The 15,587-nt window shown below is 41.7% G+C and overlaps 1 long non-coding RNA gene across 1 annotated transcript; it reads left to right on the top strand.

Annotated features, from left to right (window-relative positions):
* The first annotated feature begins 878 nt into the window (after nt 1-878).
* Nucleotides 879-10,190, top strand: LOC115192206 (uncharacterized). Its single transcript, XR_003877897.1, has 4 exons — nt 879-917; nt 9,136-9,411; nt 9,501-9,684; nt 9,919-10,190. It is a non-coding gene; the product is annotated as an uncharacterized LOC115192206 (long non-coding RNA).
* Nucleotides 10,191-15,587: the final 5,397 nt, after the last annotated feature.

Genomic DNA, 15,587 nt, shown 5'->3' with positions numbered 1-15,587 from the left:
TGAAAAACTGTTTGGTTGAAAGAGATGGGGTGAAAGGAGTGGCTAATAAGTCTGGCTGCACATCTGATTGGCTTACTTACTGCAAATTCAGAAATTATGTAACTAAACTCAACAAAAAGAAGAAGAAACTGTATTATGAAGCCAAGATCAAAGATATAAAGAATTATGGAAAAAGTACTTTAAATGAAATTATGGGCAGAAAGACAAATTCAACTCCATCTTTCATCAAATCAGATGGCTTAATCATCACAAAACCATTTGATGTTGCCAATTATTTTAATGATTATTTCATTGGCAAAGTGGGCAAATTTAGGCAGGAAATGCCCACAACAAACAGTGAGCAATTCTATTCATGCATAGAAAACAAGTAATGAAAGGCAAGCAGTGCACGTTTGAATTTCGTAAAGTTAGTGTGGGAGAGGTGGAATGATTATTGTTAACGATCAATAATGACAAACCTCCTGGCATTGACAACTTAGATGGAAAGCTACTGAGGATGGTAGCTGACTTTATAGCCACTCCTATCTGTCAAATGTTTTATCTGAGCCTAGAGGAAAGTCTTTGTCCTCTGGCCTGGAGGGAAGCCAAAGTAATTCTGCTGCCCAAGAGGGGTAAAGCGGCCTTTACTGGTAATAACAGACCTATAAGCTTGCTGCCAGCTCTTAGCAAACTGTTGGAAAAAATTGTGTGTTGACCAAATACAGTGCCATTTCTCTGTAAAAAATTAACAACAGACTTTCAGCATGCTTATATAGAAGGGCACTCAACATGTACTGCACTGACACAAATGACTCATGATTGGTTGAAAGAAATGGATAATAAGAAGATTGTGGGAGCTGTACTGTACTGTACTGTTAGATTTCAGTGCAGCCAAAGTAATGGGACCATTATTGACCATAACCTGTTGTTAAAAAAACGTAAGTGCTATGGCTTTTCAACCTCTGCCATATCGTGGTTTCACAGCTATCTATCTAATAGAACTCAAAGGGTTTTCTTTAATGGAAGCGTTTCTAATGTCAAACATGTAAAGTGTGGTATACTGCTGGGCAGCTCTCTAGGCCCTCTACTCTTTTATATTTTTACCAAAGACCTGCCACTGACATTAAACAAAGCATGTGTGTCCATATATGCTGATGATTCAACCATATACGCATCTGCATCCACAGCTAATGAAGTCACTTAAACCCTTAACAAGGCGTTGCAGTCTGTTTTGGAATGGTTGGCCAGTAATAAACTGGTCCTAAACATATCTAAAACAAAGAGCATTGTATTTGGTACAAATAATTCCTTAAGTGCTAGACCACAGCTGAATCTGGTAATGAATGGTGTGGCTGTTGAACAAGTTGAGGAGACTAAATAACTTGGTGTCACCTTAGATTGTAAACTGTCATGGTCAAAACATATAGATTCAATGGTTGCAAAGATGGGGAGAGGTCTAGCCATAATAAAGAGATGCTCTGCTTTTTTGGCACCACACTCCAAAAAGCAAGTTCTGCAGGCTCTAGTTTTGTCTAATCTTGATTATTGTCCAGTCGTGTGGTCCAGTGCTGCAAGGAAAGACCTAGTTAAGCTGCAGCTGGCCCAGAGCAGAGCGGCACGTTTTGCTCTTAATTGTAATCAGAGGGCCTATATAAATACTACGCATGCCAGTCTTTCTTGGCTAAGAGTTGAGGAGAGACTGACTGCATCACTTCTTCCTTTTATAACAAACATTAATGTGTTGAAAATCCTAAATTGTTGACATAGCCAACTTACACACAGCTCTAACACACACACTTATCCCACCAGACATGCCACCAGGGGTATTTTCATAGATCCCAAATACAGAACAAATTCAAGAAAACGTGCAGTATTACATAGAGCCTTTATTGCATGGAACTTCCTTCCATCTCATATTGCTCAAGTAAACAGCAAACCTGGTTTCAAAATAACAGATAAAGTAACACCTTTCGGCACAACGCCTCTCCCCTATTTGGCCTAGATAGTTTGTGTGTATGCATTGATATGTAGGCTACATGTGCCTTTTTAAAAATGTATGTAGTTCTGTCCTTGAGCTGTTCTTGTCTAATGATGTTCTGTATTATGTTATTCTGTATTATGTTTCATGTTTTGTTTGGACCCCAGGAAGAGTAGCTGCTTCTTTTGCAACAGCTAATGGGGATCCTAATAAAATACCAAATACCAAATCTTGAAGCAAGTGGGGACAGCAGACTGGGATAGGGAGAGATTGAATAGCCAGCTGGTCTGCACATGCTCTGAAGATGCGGCTAGAGAAGCTTAATTGTCTTACTCATGTCGGTCACGGAGAAGGACAGTCCACAGTCCTTGGTAGGGGGCCGCGTCGGTGGCACTGTGTTATCCTTAAAGCGGGCAAAGAAGGTGCTTAGCTTGTCCGGAAGGAAGACATGCCTGGTTTTCCCTTTGTAGTCCGCGATTGTCTATAGACACTGCCACATGCGCGTTGTGTCTGAGCCGTTGAATTGCGACTCCACTTTGTCTCTGTACTGATGTTTTTCCTGTTTGATTGCTTTATTGAGGGAAAAACTACACTGTTTGTATTCGGCCATATTCCCAATCAGCTTGCCATGGTTAAATGTGGTGGTTCGCGCTTTCAGTTTTGCGCGAATGCTGCCATCTATCCATGGTTTCTGGTTTGGGTAGGTTTAATAGTCACAGTGGGTACAACATCTCCTATACACTTATTGATGAACTCAGTCACCGTATTCATGTATTCACCAATGTTATTCTCAGAGGCTACCCGGAACATATCCCAGTCTGCATGATCAAAACAATCTTGAAGCATGGATTCCGATTGGTCAGACCAGCATTGAATAAACCTTAGAATGGGTACTTCCTATTTGAGTTTCTGACTATAGGAAGGGAAGAGCAAAATGGAGTCATGATCAGATTTGCTGAAGGGCGGGAGGGGGAGGGCCTTGTAGGGATTTAGAAAAATTGAGTAGCAGTGGTCCAGTGTTTTTATTACAGACAATTTATTACAGTCAATGTATTGGTAGAACTTCGGTAGCTTTTTCCTCAAATTTGCTTTGTTAAAATCCCCAGGTACAATAAATGCAGCCTCAGGATATGTGGTTTCCAGTTTGCATAAAGTCCAGTGTCATTCTTTGAGGGCCGTCATGGTATCGGCTTGAGGGAGAATATACACGGCTGTAACTTTAACTGAAGAGAGTTCTCTTGGGAGGTAATACGGTCGGCATTTAATTTTGAGGTATTCTAGGTCTGGTGAACAAAAGAACTTGAGTTTCTGTATGTTATCACAATCACACCATGAGTAGTTAATCATGAAACATACACTACCGCCTTTCTTCTTCCCGGAGAGTTCTTTATTCCTGTCTGTGTGATGTACTGTGAACCCAGCTGGCTGTATGGACGGGGACAGTATATCCCGAGAGAGGCATGTTTCCGTGAAACAGAGTATGTCACAATCCCTGATGTCTCTCTGGAAGGAGATCGTTGCCCTGAGCTCATTTACTTTATTATCCAGAGACAGAACATTAGCGGGTAATATACTCAGAAGCAGTGGATGGTGTGCACTCCTCCTGAGTCGGACTAGAAGTCCACTCCGAATACCTCTTCTCTGCCGGCTGTGTTTTGGAGCAGCCTCTGGAATATGTTCAATTGCAAACAAAGGATCCAATTCGACAAAGTCGCATTCCTGGTCATTACCATCGCTCTGATATCCAAAAGTTATTTCCAGCTGTATGTAATAACACAAAAAACATTTTGTGCTAATAATGTAAGAAATAACACACACAAAAACAAATACTGCAAAGTTGCTAAAGAGCTAAAAGCAGAGCTGCCATATCTTTCCGGCTGTATGTAATAACACACAAAAAATCTGGGCTAATAATGTAAGAAATAACACACAAAAAAAAGAAAATACTGCAAAGTTGCTAAGGAGCTAGAAGCAGAGCTGCCATATCTGTCGGCGTCATCTTAACATAAGATTGACTTGAGAGAAAATACCTTATTTAGAGGCTGGGTTAGGGGCATGGAGGGAACTGGTAAAAAAATGAAGTATTTCCTGATGAAGATAAGGTGAAGGAGAAGATGAAGTCGAAAAAGTTTCTGCGCTCCGTATTTTCCAATAGCCGCCCTTTCCCTAGTCCATGTCCCCATCACCGGTGTTCCCATGCAGTAATATGGCCCATTTGTCCTGGCTGGTGGTCCTGTCACCGTGTCATCGGCCAAGGGTATCCCAGGATGTCCTTCTTTCTCCTCCGCTTGTCATGCTGGGCGCCTGGTTATGGTTATGTGTATGTGTGTGTGTGGCAGACAATGGTTATTGCGTGTGGAGATGGGATCTACCAAGATGAGGGACTGAAAACCTAATCTGCTGTCATTTTGATACAGCGCCGGGCTCTTTGCATTCATATCTTAACCCCCACACATTCTGCTGAGGTGTGAGAGGGGAATACACACACAAACACACATATATATACACACACACATCCACACACACAAAAACGCATGCAAGCACATACACACACAGATGGACACATACTGCCGAGGTGCATAAAAGTTAATAGCCAGCCAGCGCCAAACAGGGATGTGGAAAAGGGGGTTGCAGGAAAAAGAGAGAGAGATAAGTGTAAAATAAATGGGTGAATGGAGACAAAGGAACAGATGCGGAATTGTCCCCTTTTGTCCCGTGGACATCTTTTCTATCACCATTCTGACCGGTACCTATCTGGCCATAACAGCACACATATTAAAAACAGACCTTGACATGAGAGACAATATATGATGATGATGGCGATGATGATGATGATGATGGGGACAAAAACGATGATGGTTGTGGATATGATGGCTTACATCTCTCCCCGCGAGGCTGTAAATCGCATGCAGTAAAATTACTCAAGTAAAAGTGAAAGTCACCCAGTAAAATACTACTTGAGTAAAAGTCTAAAAGTATTTGATTTTAAATATACTTACGTTTCAAAAGTAAATGTAATTAAACATATATACTTAAGTATCAAAAGTAAAAGTATAAATGATTTCAAATTCCTTATCTTAGGCAAACCAGACATCAATATTTTCTTGTTTTTAAAAATTTTAAGATAGTCAGGGTCACACTCCAACACTCAGACATCATTTACAAATTAAGTTAGTCTGCCAAATCAGAGGCAGTAGGGGTGAGCAGGAATGTTCTCTTGATAAGTGTGTGAATTGGACCATTTTCCTGTCCTGCTAAGCATTCAAAATGTAAAGAGTACTTTTGGGTGTCAGGGAAAATGTATGGAGTAAAAAGTACATTATTTTCTTTTGGAATGTAGTAGTGTAAAAGCAAAAGTTGTCAAAATATAAATAGTAAAGTACAGATACCCCAAAAACGACTTAAGTAGTACTTTAAAGTATTATTATTTAAGTACTTTACACCACTGATCGCGTGGCAGAGAGCCCCAGTGATTGGCTGGAGCTTTCTTTCTGATCCTACAATGCACATTGATTGAGGTGCAATAGATCCATCGGCCCCCTCCTCCACCCCTCCTCCATCTCATCATGCCCCCAATTCTATAAACTCCAATCAAGGTGAGTGAGTGTGACAGGACTACCCTGTAAAAAAATGACCCATTGGCTTAACCTAAAAAAATGGTGTCAACTGGTTACAACTAAATTAGTTTTCTCGATTGCAAAAACCTCCGACATTTCTTAAAACGAAATATATGATTCAATGCCAACAGTTAGGAGCGAGGTGTGGGCTGGGCTTGGCCCGCTACAGTGGTGCTCGTCACTACCGTGGTGCTTAAATAGCTTAAACAATTCCGGCCCGATGAACTTGGCCCTCTCCATATTCATCCATTAGTCCAGCTCGAGCAAACACAACATTTGAATGGGTCTCTTTAGGAGACTTTCAATGGCATTCTGATGCTACATGAGCGTATCTTACCATCTCTTCCTGTGAACACCTCTTCCATACATCCCATCTTCCACGTAAACTCAGCAAAAAAAGAAACGTCCTCTCACTGTCAACTGCGTTTATTTTCAGCAAAGTTAACGTGTAAATATTTGTATGAACATAACAAGATTCAACAACTGAGACATAACCTGAACAGGTTCCACAGACATGTGACTAACATAAATTGAATAATGTCTCCCTGAACAAAGGGTGGGTCAAAATGAAAAGTAACAGTCAGTCTCTGGTGTGGCCACCAGCTGCATTAAGTACTGCAGGGCATCTCCTCCTCATGGACTGCACCCAATTTGCCAGTTGTTGCTGTGAGATGTTACCACACTCTTCCACCAAGGCACCTGCAAGTTCCCGGACATTTCTGGGGGGAATGGCCCTAGCCCTCACCCTCTGATCCAACAGATCCCAGACGTGCTCAATGGGATTGAGATTGAGAGTATGGCTGGTGGCACTGTCATGCTGGAGGGTCATGTCAGGATGAGCCTGCAGGAAGGGTACCACATGAGGGAGGAGGATATCTTCCCTATAACGCAATGGCAACAAGCTCAGTCCGATGATGCTGTGACACACCGCCCCAGACCATGACGGACCCTCCACCTCTAAACCGATCCCGCTCCAGAGTACAGGCCTCGGTGTAATGCTCATTCCTTCGACAATAAACGCGAATCCGACTATCACTCCTGGTGAGACAAAACCGCGACTCATCAGTGAAGAGCACTTTTTGCCAGTCCTGTCGATCAGCTGTCCATCGTTTCCCTGTAGTGCTGTCTTAGGTGTCTCACAGTACGGACATTGCAAAATATTGCCCTGGCCACATCTGCAGTCCTCATGCCTCCTTGCAGCATGCCTAAGGCATGTTCATGCAGATGAGCAGGGACCCATGCCTAAGGCACTTTCATGCAGATGAGCAGGGACTCTGGGCATCTTTCCTTTGGTGTTTTTCAGAGTCAGTAGAAAGGCCTCTTTAGTGTCCTAAGTTGTCATAACTGTGACCTTAATTGCCCACCGTCTGTAAGCTGTTAGTGTCTTAACGACAGTTCCACAGGTGCATGTTCATTAATTGTTTATGGTTCATTCAACAAGCATGGGAAACAGTGTTTAAACCCTTTACAATGAAGATCTGTGAAGCTATTTGGATTTTTACGAATTATCTTTGAAAGACATGGTCCTGAAAAAGAGACGTTTATTTTTTTGCTGAGTTTATGATGTTGGATTTTGTCTTTGTGCACAAGTGCAACATCTCCAACCTGGAGCGCAACTTCTCTTGTAACTGGGTTTGTGTGATCAGGGTGTAACGCCCTGGCCATAGAGAGGGGTTTTTTGTTCTTTATTTTGGTTAGGCCAGGGTGTTACATCGGGTGAGCGTTCTATGTGCATTTTTCTATGTTGGTTTGTTTCATTGATTTTGGCCGTGTGGCTTCCAATCAGGCACAGCTGTAGAGTGTTGTTGCTGATTGGGAGTCACACATAAGTGCCTGTTTTTCCGTTGGGGTTTTGTGGGTAATTGTTTCTGTTAGTGTTTTGCACCTGACAGGACTGTTTGGCTGTTGGTTTTCTTATTTTTGTATGGTGTTCTTTCGTCTATTAAATATTCAATGATGAACACTAACTCCACTGCACCTTGGTCTACTCTCTCTCACGACAGCCGTTACACAGGGCTATAACCAGGGTTTGAGTTTTAGTGATTCCCAGGTAATGCTATGAAAGTTGAAGTTAATTTCCTGTATTTCTAAATAATAAAATGTTTTGCACAAACACAGTCTTTACAACGTTATGTCCTCAATGTCCTCAATCCCTTCACCTTCTTTTGTTATAAAATCTTTGGTCTGACAGACATTTACGTGACAACCAGAATGCATTGCATGATGTCAACAAACATGGCGCCACACATAGCTGACAATTATCTTAGCATTAGCTCATCATAATCCGTGCAACCTTCAAAAAAGTATTTTACACACATCATATGTGTCAATTGGAATCTATGCAAGAATCTGAATGCATGATTTGTCACCAGTACTTGAAAACATGTGAATAACACAGTAAATACTTTATGCGTAAAAGGCACATGACAGCCCGCTTGGAGTTTGCCGAAAGACACCTAAAGGACACTGACCATGAGAAACAAGATTCTCTGGTCTGATGAAACCAAGATTGAACTTTGGCCTGAATGCCAAGCATCACGTCTGGAGGAAACCTGGCACCATCCCTACGGTGAAGCATGGTGCTGGCAGCATCATGCTGTGGGGATCTTTTTCAGTGGCAGGGACTGGGACACTAGTCAGGATCGAGGGAAAGATGAAAATAGCAAAGTACAGAGAGATCCTTGATGGAAAACTGCTGCAGAGCACTCAGGACCTCAGACTGGGTTGAAGGTTCAACTTCCAACAGGACATCAACCCTAAACACACAGCCAAGACAAAGCAGGAGGGGCTTTGCGACAAGTCACTTTTTAATTTTTTTATACATTTGCAAAGATTTCTAAAAACCTGTTTTTACTTTACTTTGTCATTATGGGATATTGTGTGTAAATTGATGAGGGGAAAAAACAATTTAATACATTTTAGAATAAGGCTGTAATGTAACAAAATGTGGAAAAAGTCAAGGAGTCTAAATACTTTCCATATGCACTGTATAAAAAGGGTATGTGTGAACACTTGCAATTTCTTTCAACATGGAGCAGGATAGACAACAAGGGAGAGGAAGAAATCAAAGAGCTCGTGGAAAAGAGACCTGTCAGAGAGGTCAGCATGGGCCCCATCAGAGGTCAATGAGGTGGGCATGGGCCTCATCAAAGAGGTCAAAGAGCTGAGCAAGGCCTGTCAAAGAGGTGGAAATGGGCCCTGTTAAAGAGGTGGAAATGGGCCCTGTCAAAGAGGTGGACATCAGAGAGAGGGAGGCAGGGATTAGTTCACGGAACTGTTGAGTCTAATGAAGTCCGGGCCATTGTCGTTGACCATGTGGTAAACAGAGGCTTTACCATGTCAGAGGCTGCCAGATTAGTTCACCCCAATCTGAAAAGATCAACCGTCAATTCGATCATGACAACATTTTGCCATGAAAACAGCTAAGTCTGCAGGATATGCACTATGCTTTACCATTACATTTACAGTAAATTACATATTATAATTCATGTAAATTCACAAAACATGTTAAAGTATTCTTACTGTGTGATCTATTGACAGTATACTCTGTTCTACCCTTAGAATTGACAGAATGGTTGTGACCGTGGCCGTGTGCTGATCGACCAGCAGGAGTGGACAGTGGTGGAAATGGTGAGGGCCAGGAATAACATACGGCTGTTCGTAATGAAGCAGGGCATTGAGGAGAATGATGACACCTTTGCCAATGTGGCATTCATCAGCCTACCAACAATTGCCCGCCTTTTGAAGAGGCACCAGGTATCTATAAAACACATTTACCATGTGCCTTTTGAGAGAAACAACAACCGGGGGAAACAACTGCGGGCCGAGTATGTTCAGGTACAGCACTATATACTGTGTTACTGTTACTGTTTGAAGCACATATTGGAACTATACTGTAAAAATAACTAACCAGATTATATTTTTAGAGGGTGATGGTGCATGATGCTGCTGTGCACCAACAAAAATATCTTTGTTGATGAAGCGGGCTTCAACCTGGCCATAACTCGGCGTCGTGGGTGGAACTACATCGGCCAACGGTCGACCGTCCAAGTGCCTGGACAACATGGGGATAACATCTCCCGGTGCGCAGCTATCTCTGAAGATGGCGTGGTAGGATATAGGCCATAATTTGGATATTACAACGCTGCACACCTCATTGTGTTTCTTAATGAAATTGAACTGGCCTGTCAAGTTGAAGAGGTCACATATGTCATTGTGTGGGACAATGACAGGTTCCACCATGCAAAGGTGGGTCAGGCATGGTTTCGGGCCCATCCCCGATTCATGATCCTATACCTGCCCCTTACTCTCTTTTCCTCAATTCTATTGAGGATTGTTTTTCAGCATGGGGTTTGAAGGTGTACGATCGCGATCCCCATGAGCGTGCCAACCTCCTTCTGGCCATGGATGAGGCATGTAAAGACATCAATGAAGACCAATGACAAGCTTGGATTCCCCATGCCAAAAGGTTTTTCCTGCGGTGCATGAACAATGAAGACATTCACTGTGATGTGGATGAGAATTTATGGCCAAATCTTCAAGACAGGCTTGATGCAAATTAATGCGTGCTAAACGTTACGATTTATTTTAATTTATTTAATTTGTTTCATTTCGTTTATTCTATTTGATTACAGACAGTACACCTATTTTGAAATTATATTTGAAAAATAAAATGTTTTTTTAGCATGAATGATTTTAGAGGATGTCTTCATTGATCACACCTTTGATTACACATTGGATAGATATGATGAAAATAATAGATTTTCTGTACATTTTGTTGGGTAATGTAAGTGTATTGCCTAATGTGAAAACTGTGTAATCTACTGTAATTCACAGTACTGTACATTTTACTTTCAACACCCCTAAGGGTGATTTTAAACCCGTGTCTTGCATTGTTTGCTATTGGATTAGAAGGATTAACGACTAAATTGAAAAGATAGCATTATGTTGCATTTTGTTATTAAACCAATGTTCTCATTACATTTCACAATAAGCATATATTTTGAATCAATGGTTGTCGGGTGAGAGATGTTTACAATCCAACTGAATGAACAATGACAGGTTTGTGAAAGAGTATCACATACTTGTGAAAATAGAACCAAAGCAATAAAAAAAACTGTAAACAAATTTTCTGAACAATTGTATTAGTATAAAATAATATTTCCCCATTTTTTTGCATACTATATATATAGCTCAGTATTTCTTTTATACAGACATTATTTATCTTTATCAAGGGTGTCAATCATTTCGGACCCCGGTGTGTGTGTGTGTGTGTCTGTGTGTGTGTGTAACCATGCTTATGCATGTGTGGGGAGCTGAAACAGATGTGAATACAATAAAATCAGTTATAGATAAAGAAGCATATTACATCTGTGGGACTCCATTTAGAGGGACAGTATAATTCATGACTTTCCCAATGAGAACCTCAGATCTTTGAACGAGTAATGTTATAAATCAAAATGAATTGCATCGGGATGACATCAATAGACAGGCATGATTTAATTTATGTGCATTCCAATGCATTTTGGGGGATTTCCGAGGTGCCATATCTAATGCAAATGAAACAATAAAAAACAACACAAGGAAATAGAGGAAAAATAATGACTTTTTTTATTGCAACAATGTGTTCCTGTTGTGTTCGTATGACTGTGTGTGTGTTAGGGAGGGGAATACATGTATTCATGTATGTGTAAGTGTGTCGTTCTTGTGTAAGTGTGTCGTTATTGTGTGTGTGTGTGAGCACGTGTATTCATATACACTGCTCCAAAAAATAAAGGGAACACTAAAATAACACATCCTAGATCTGAATGAATGAAATAATCTTACTAAATACTTTTTTCTTTACATAGTTGAATGTGCTGACAACAAAATCACACAAAAATAATCAATGGAAATCCAATTTATCAACCCATGGAGGTCTGGATTTGGAGTCACTCAAAATTAAAGGGGAAAACCACACTACAGGCTGATCCAACTTTGATGTAATGTCCTTAAAACAAGTCAAAATGAGGCTCAGTAGTGTGTGTGGCCTCCACGTGCCTGTATGACCTCCCTACAACGCCTGGGCATGCTCCTGATGAGGTGGCGGATGGTCTCCTGAGGGATCTCCTCCCAGACCTGGACTAAAGCATCCGCCAACTCCTGGACAGTTTGTGGTGCAACGTGGCGTTGGTGGATGGAGCGAGACATGATGTCCCAGATGTGCTCAATTGGATTCAGGTCTGGGGAACGGGCGGGCCACTCCATAGCATCAATGCCTTCCTCTTGCAGGAACTGCTGACACACTCCAGCCACATGAGATCTAGCATTGTCTTGCATTAGGAGGAACCCAGGGCCAACCGCACCAGCATATGGTCTCACAAGGGGTCTGAGGATCTCATCTCGGTACCTAATGGCAGTCAAGCTACCTCTGGCGAGCACATGGAGGGCTGTGCGGCCCCCCAAAGAAATGCCACCCCACACCATGACTGACCCACCGCCAAACCGGTCATGCTGGAGGATGTTGCAGGCAGCAGAACGTTCTCCACGACGTCTCCAGACTCTGTCACGTCTGTCACATGTGCTCAGTGTGAACTTGCTTTCATCTGTGAAGAGCACAGGGCGCCAGTGGCGAATTTGCCAATCTTGGTGTTCTCTGGCAAATGCCAAACGTCCTGCACGGTGTTGGGCTGTAAGCACAACCCCCACCTGTGGACGTCGGGCCCTCATACCACCCTCATGGAGTCTGTTTCTGACCATTTGAGCAGACACATGCACATTTGTGGCCTGCTGGAGGTCATTTTGCAGGGCTCTGGCAGTGCTCCCCCTTCTCCTCCTTGCACAAAGGCGGAGGTAGCGGTCCTGCTGCTGGGTTGTGGCCCTACTACGGCCTCCTCCACGTCTCCTGATGTACTGGCCTGTCTCCTGGTAGCGCCTCCATGCTCTGGACACTACGCTGACAGACACAGCAAACCTTCTTGCCACAGCTCGCATTGATGTGCCATCCTGGATGGGCTGCACTACCTGAGCCACTTGTGTGGGTTGTAGACTCCGTCTCATGCTACCACTAGAGTGAAAGCACCGGCAGCATTCAAAAGTGACCAAAACATCAGCCAGGAAGCATAGGAACTGAGAAGTGGTCTGTGGTCACCACCTGCAGAACCACTCCTTTATTGGGGGTGTCTTGCTAATTGCCTATAATTTCCACCTGTTGTCTATTCCATTTGCACAACAGCATGTGAAATTTATTGTCAATCAGTGTTGCGTCCTAAGTGGACAGTTTGATTTCACAGAAGTGTGATTGACTTGGAGTTACATTGTGTTGTTTAAGTGTTCCCTTTATTTTTTATGAGCAGTGTATGTGTGTGGATCTGTGTTAGCTTCAAAATGTGTGAATGCAGTATGAGCAGGATCTCGACAATATGGTTATGTAGTATTGTGTATAATTTGTGTAGTTTATGTTTATGTTTTGGGACGGCAGGAAGCCTCGTGGTTAGAGCATTGAGCCAGTAACCGAGAGGTTGCTGGATCAAATCCCAGAGCGGACAAAGTAAAAATCTGTCGTTCTGCCCCCGAACATGGCAGTTAACCCACTGTTCCCCGTTAGGCCGTCATTGTAAATAAGAATTTGTTCTTAACTGATTTACCTAGTTAAATAAAAAATTGTGTTTGAGTGTGACTCACAATATGTAGTGTTTTGTGAGAGTAGGAGCCCTTTCTTTGTTCAGCCTCCCTTCAGCGATGAGCGAGTGAGTGAGCAAGCGTGGGAGAGAGAGAAAATGAGCACGCAAGAGAGAGATCTGTGCAGCACAGGATGAGACAAAGGAATGCAGAGGAAAAACTGTGCAGGAGAAATACGAGATTAGGCCAGTACTGAACCCTGGACAATTGGCTAGCTCAACACATTCACTACATTACCCTTATCTCTCTGTCACGTTGATTAATCTAGTGTCGCTGTTGAATTTGTACTCATCTTGATTGTGTCCCTACTGGGTTGATTTGTCTCCTGTTGCAGTGGCTGTTAGTATAACAGGTCACAGTAGTTATGGTTTAATATGAGAGTGTAGAAAATAATGATCATACATCTTTATGTTCTTCTCCAGTTCTCAGAAAATACACTACTGTGTGTGTGTGTGTGTGTGTGTGTGTGTGTGCGCGCGCATGATTTCATTTGACCCAGGCTTCTCCTAATGTCTAATAGGTTGACTTCATGATTGGGAGATAGGCATAGCTAATTGGGTATCTGGGCAGTAGCCTGTGACATCTCTGCTCATTAGTGGAGTACTGAGGGCAATGCCCCAAATATGTCAGCTTCTATGAACACTGAGCCAAAGGGATGCTCATCTGCGGAGAGAGAGAGAATCTGCTGAGAGAGAGAGAGAATCTGGTGAGAGAAAGAGAGAGAATAAAAAGTCCAGGTAAAAAGTTTGAGAATACCTGTCTCAGTCTTCTGAAAACCTAGTTTTTCAGCGGGACAATTACACAATTTACAATGCCAAAGACACACCAGAATTGATTTTCTAAGAGGTGTTGAGTGTTCCTATGTGGCCCAGCCTCAGTCCTAACTTAAATTTGCAGGATGGGGCAGTGCTTCCAGATGTTCTATGGCATGTTGTAGGCTAAATGTAAGCATTAAAGTGACAGTGTGAAATATGAATTTGTTCCACAACTCTTTTATTGTCTCTGAACATTTGTCGTGTTTTGTATCTTCCCTCTTTATCTCTATCTAATACTAGTTGCATTCACTGAATTGTTGTTTGCATTTGGAAAGTAAGCTACCATTTTTACATTTTATCAGGCCTGGTCTGTACTAAATCTTATTGAGAGAGGTTACCTACATTTTGAAATAGTCTCTGAATAGTTGTTTGCATTTTTACATTGTTACAGAAGTAAGTACTTCTTGTGGGTTTTTAAATACTTTCTGAATATTGTCTTCTGATCACATTTTCAATATTTGTATTTATTTATATGTAAATAATATTTATTTTTAAGTATAATATATTACACTTGATACATTTTGAGTAATTTTGTCAAATTTACTACAATTTAAATACTCTAGGGTTTTTTGTTGTGTTGAGTGTTAATTGTTTTTTTGATAGTGAGTGTGTGAGTGGCAAAGCAATTCACCTTTTGTCCTGAATACAAAGTTTTATGTTTGGGGCAAATCCAATAAAACACATTACTGAGTACCACTCTCTGTATTTTCAAGCATAGTGGAGGCTGCATCATGTTATGGGTATGCTTTCCACTAAACACTGGCAGATGAATTCACCTTTCAGCAGGACAATAACCTAAAACACAAGGCCGAATCTACACTGGAGTTGCTTACCAAGAAGACAATGAATGTTTCTGATTGGCCGAGTTACAGTTTTGACTTAAATCTGCTTAAAAATGTATGGTAAGACTTGAAAATGGTTGTCTACAATGATCAACAACCAATTTGAAGTATTTTGAAAAGAATAATGGGCAAATATTGTACAATCCAGAAATGCAAAACTTGCAGAGACATACCCAGAATGTCCCGCAGCTATAATCGCTGCCAACGGTGATTCTAGCATGTTGACACAAGGTTGTGAATAGTTATGTCAATGAGACATTTCTATATTTAATTTTCAATACATTTGCAAAGAATTGTGGGGTTATTGTGTAGATGGGTGAGAAAAAAATCTATTTTGAATTCAGGCTGTAACACAACAAAATGTGGAATAAGTCAAGGGATATGAATACTTTCTGAAGGCACTGTATCTATCTGTGGTCTGGTAGATAGGCCAACAGATCAAATCATCCCTTGACATTATTGTCCAAGTACAGTACTGTACACCGACGCTCAAGCAATGCAGTGTCCACATGTTGAACATTATAGAATAAGTCGACAGCCTTTTGGGACACTGTCAATGAGTGGGTAGTAATTTTTATGAAACGTATCATGTTTTCTATTGTGGTACAGAATCTCTACGACAAGAGCTGTGTTGTGTTGCGGCTGCGGGTTAAGCAGAGGACAAAGGTAAAGCAGAACACAAAAGGTAGCAGGTAAA

The sequence above is a fragment of the Salmo trutta genome, chromosome 4, assembly GCF_901001165.1.
Source record: "Salmo trutta chromosome 4, fSalTru1.1, whole genome shotgun sequence".
Classification (NCBI taxonomy): domain Eukaryota; kingdom Metazoa; phylum Chordata; class Actinopteri; order Salmoniformes; family Salmonidae; genus Salmo; species Salmo trutta.
The sequence above is the reverse complement of the archived record's forward strand: the minus strand, read 5'-3'. Positions and strand labels throughout refer to the sequence as shown.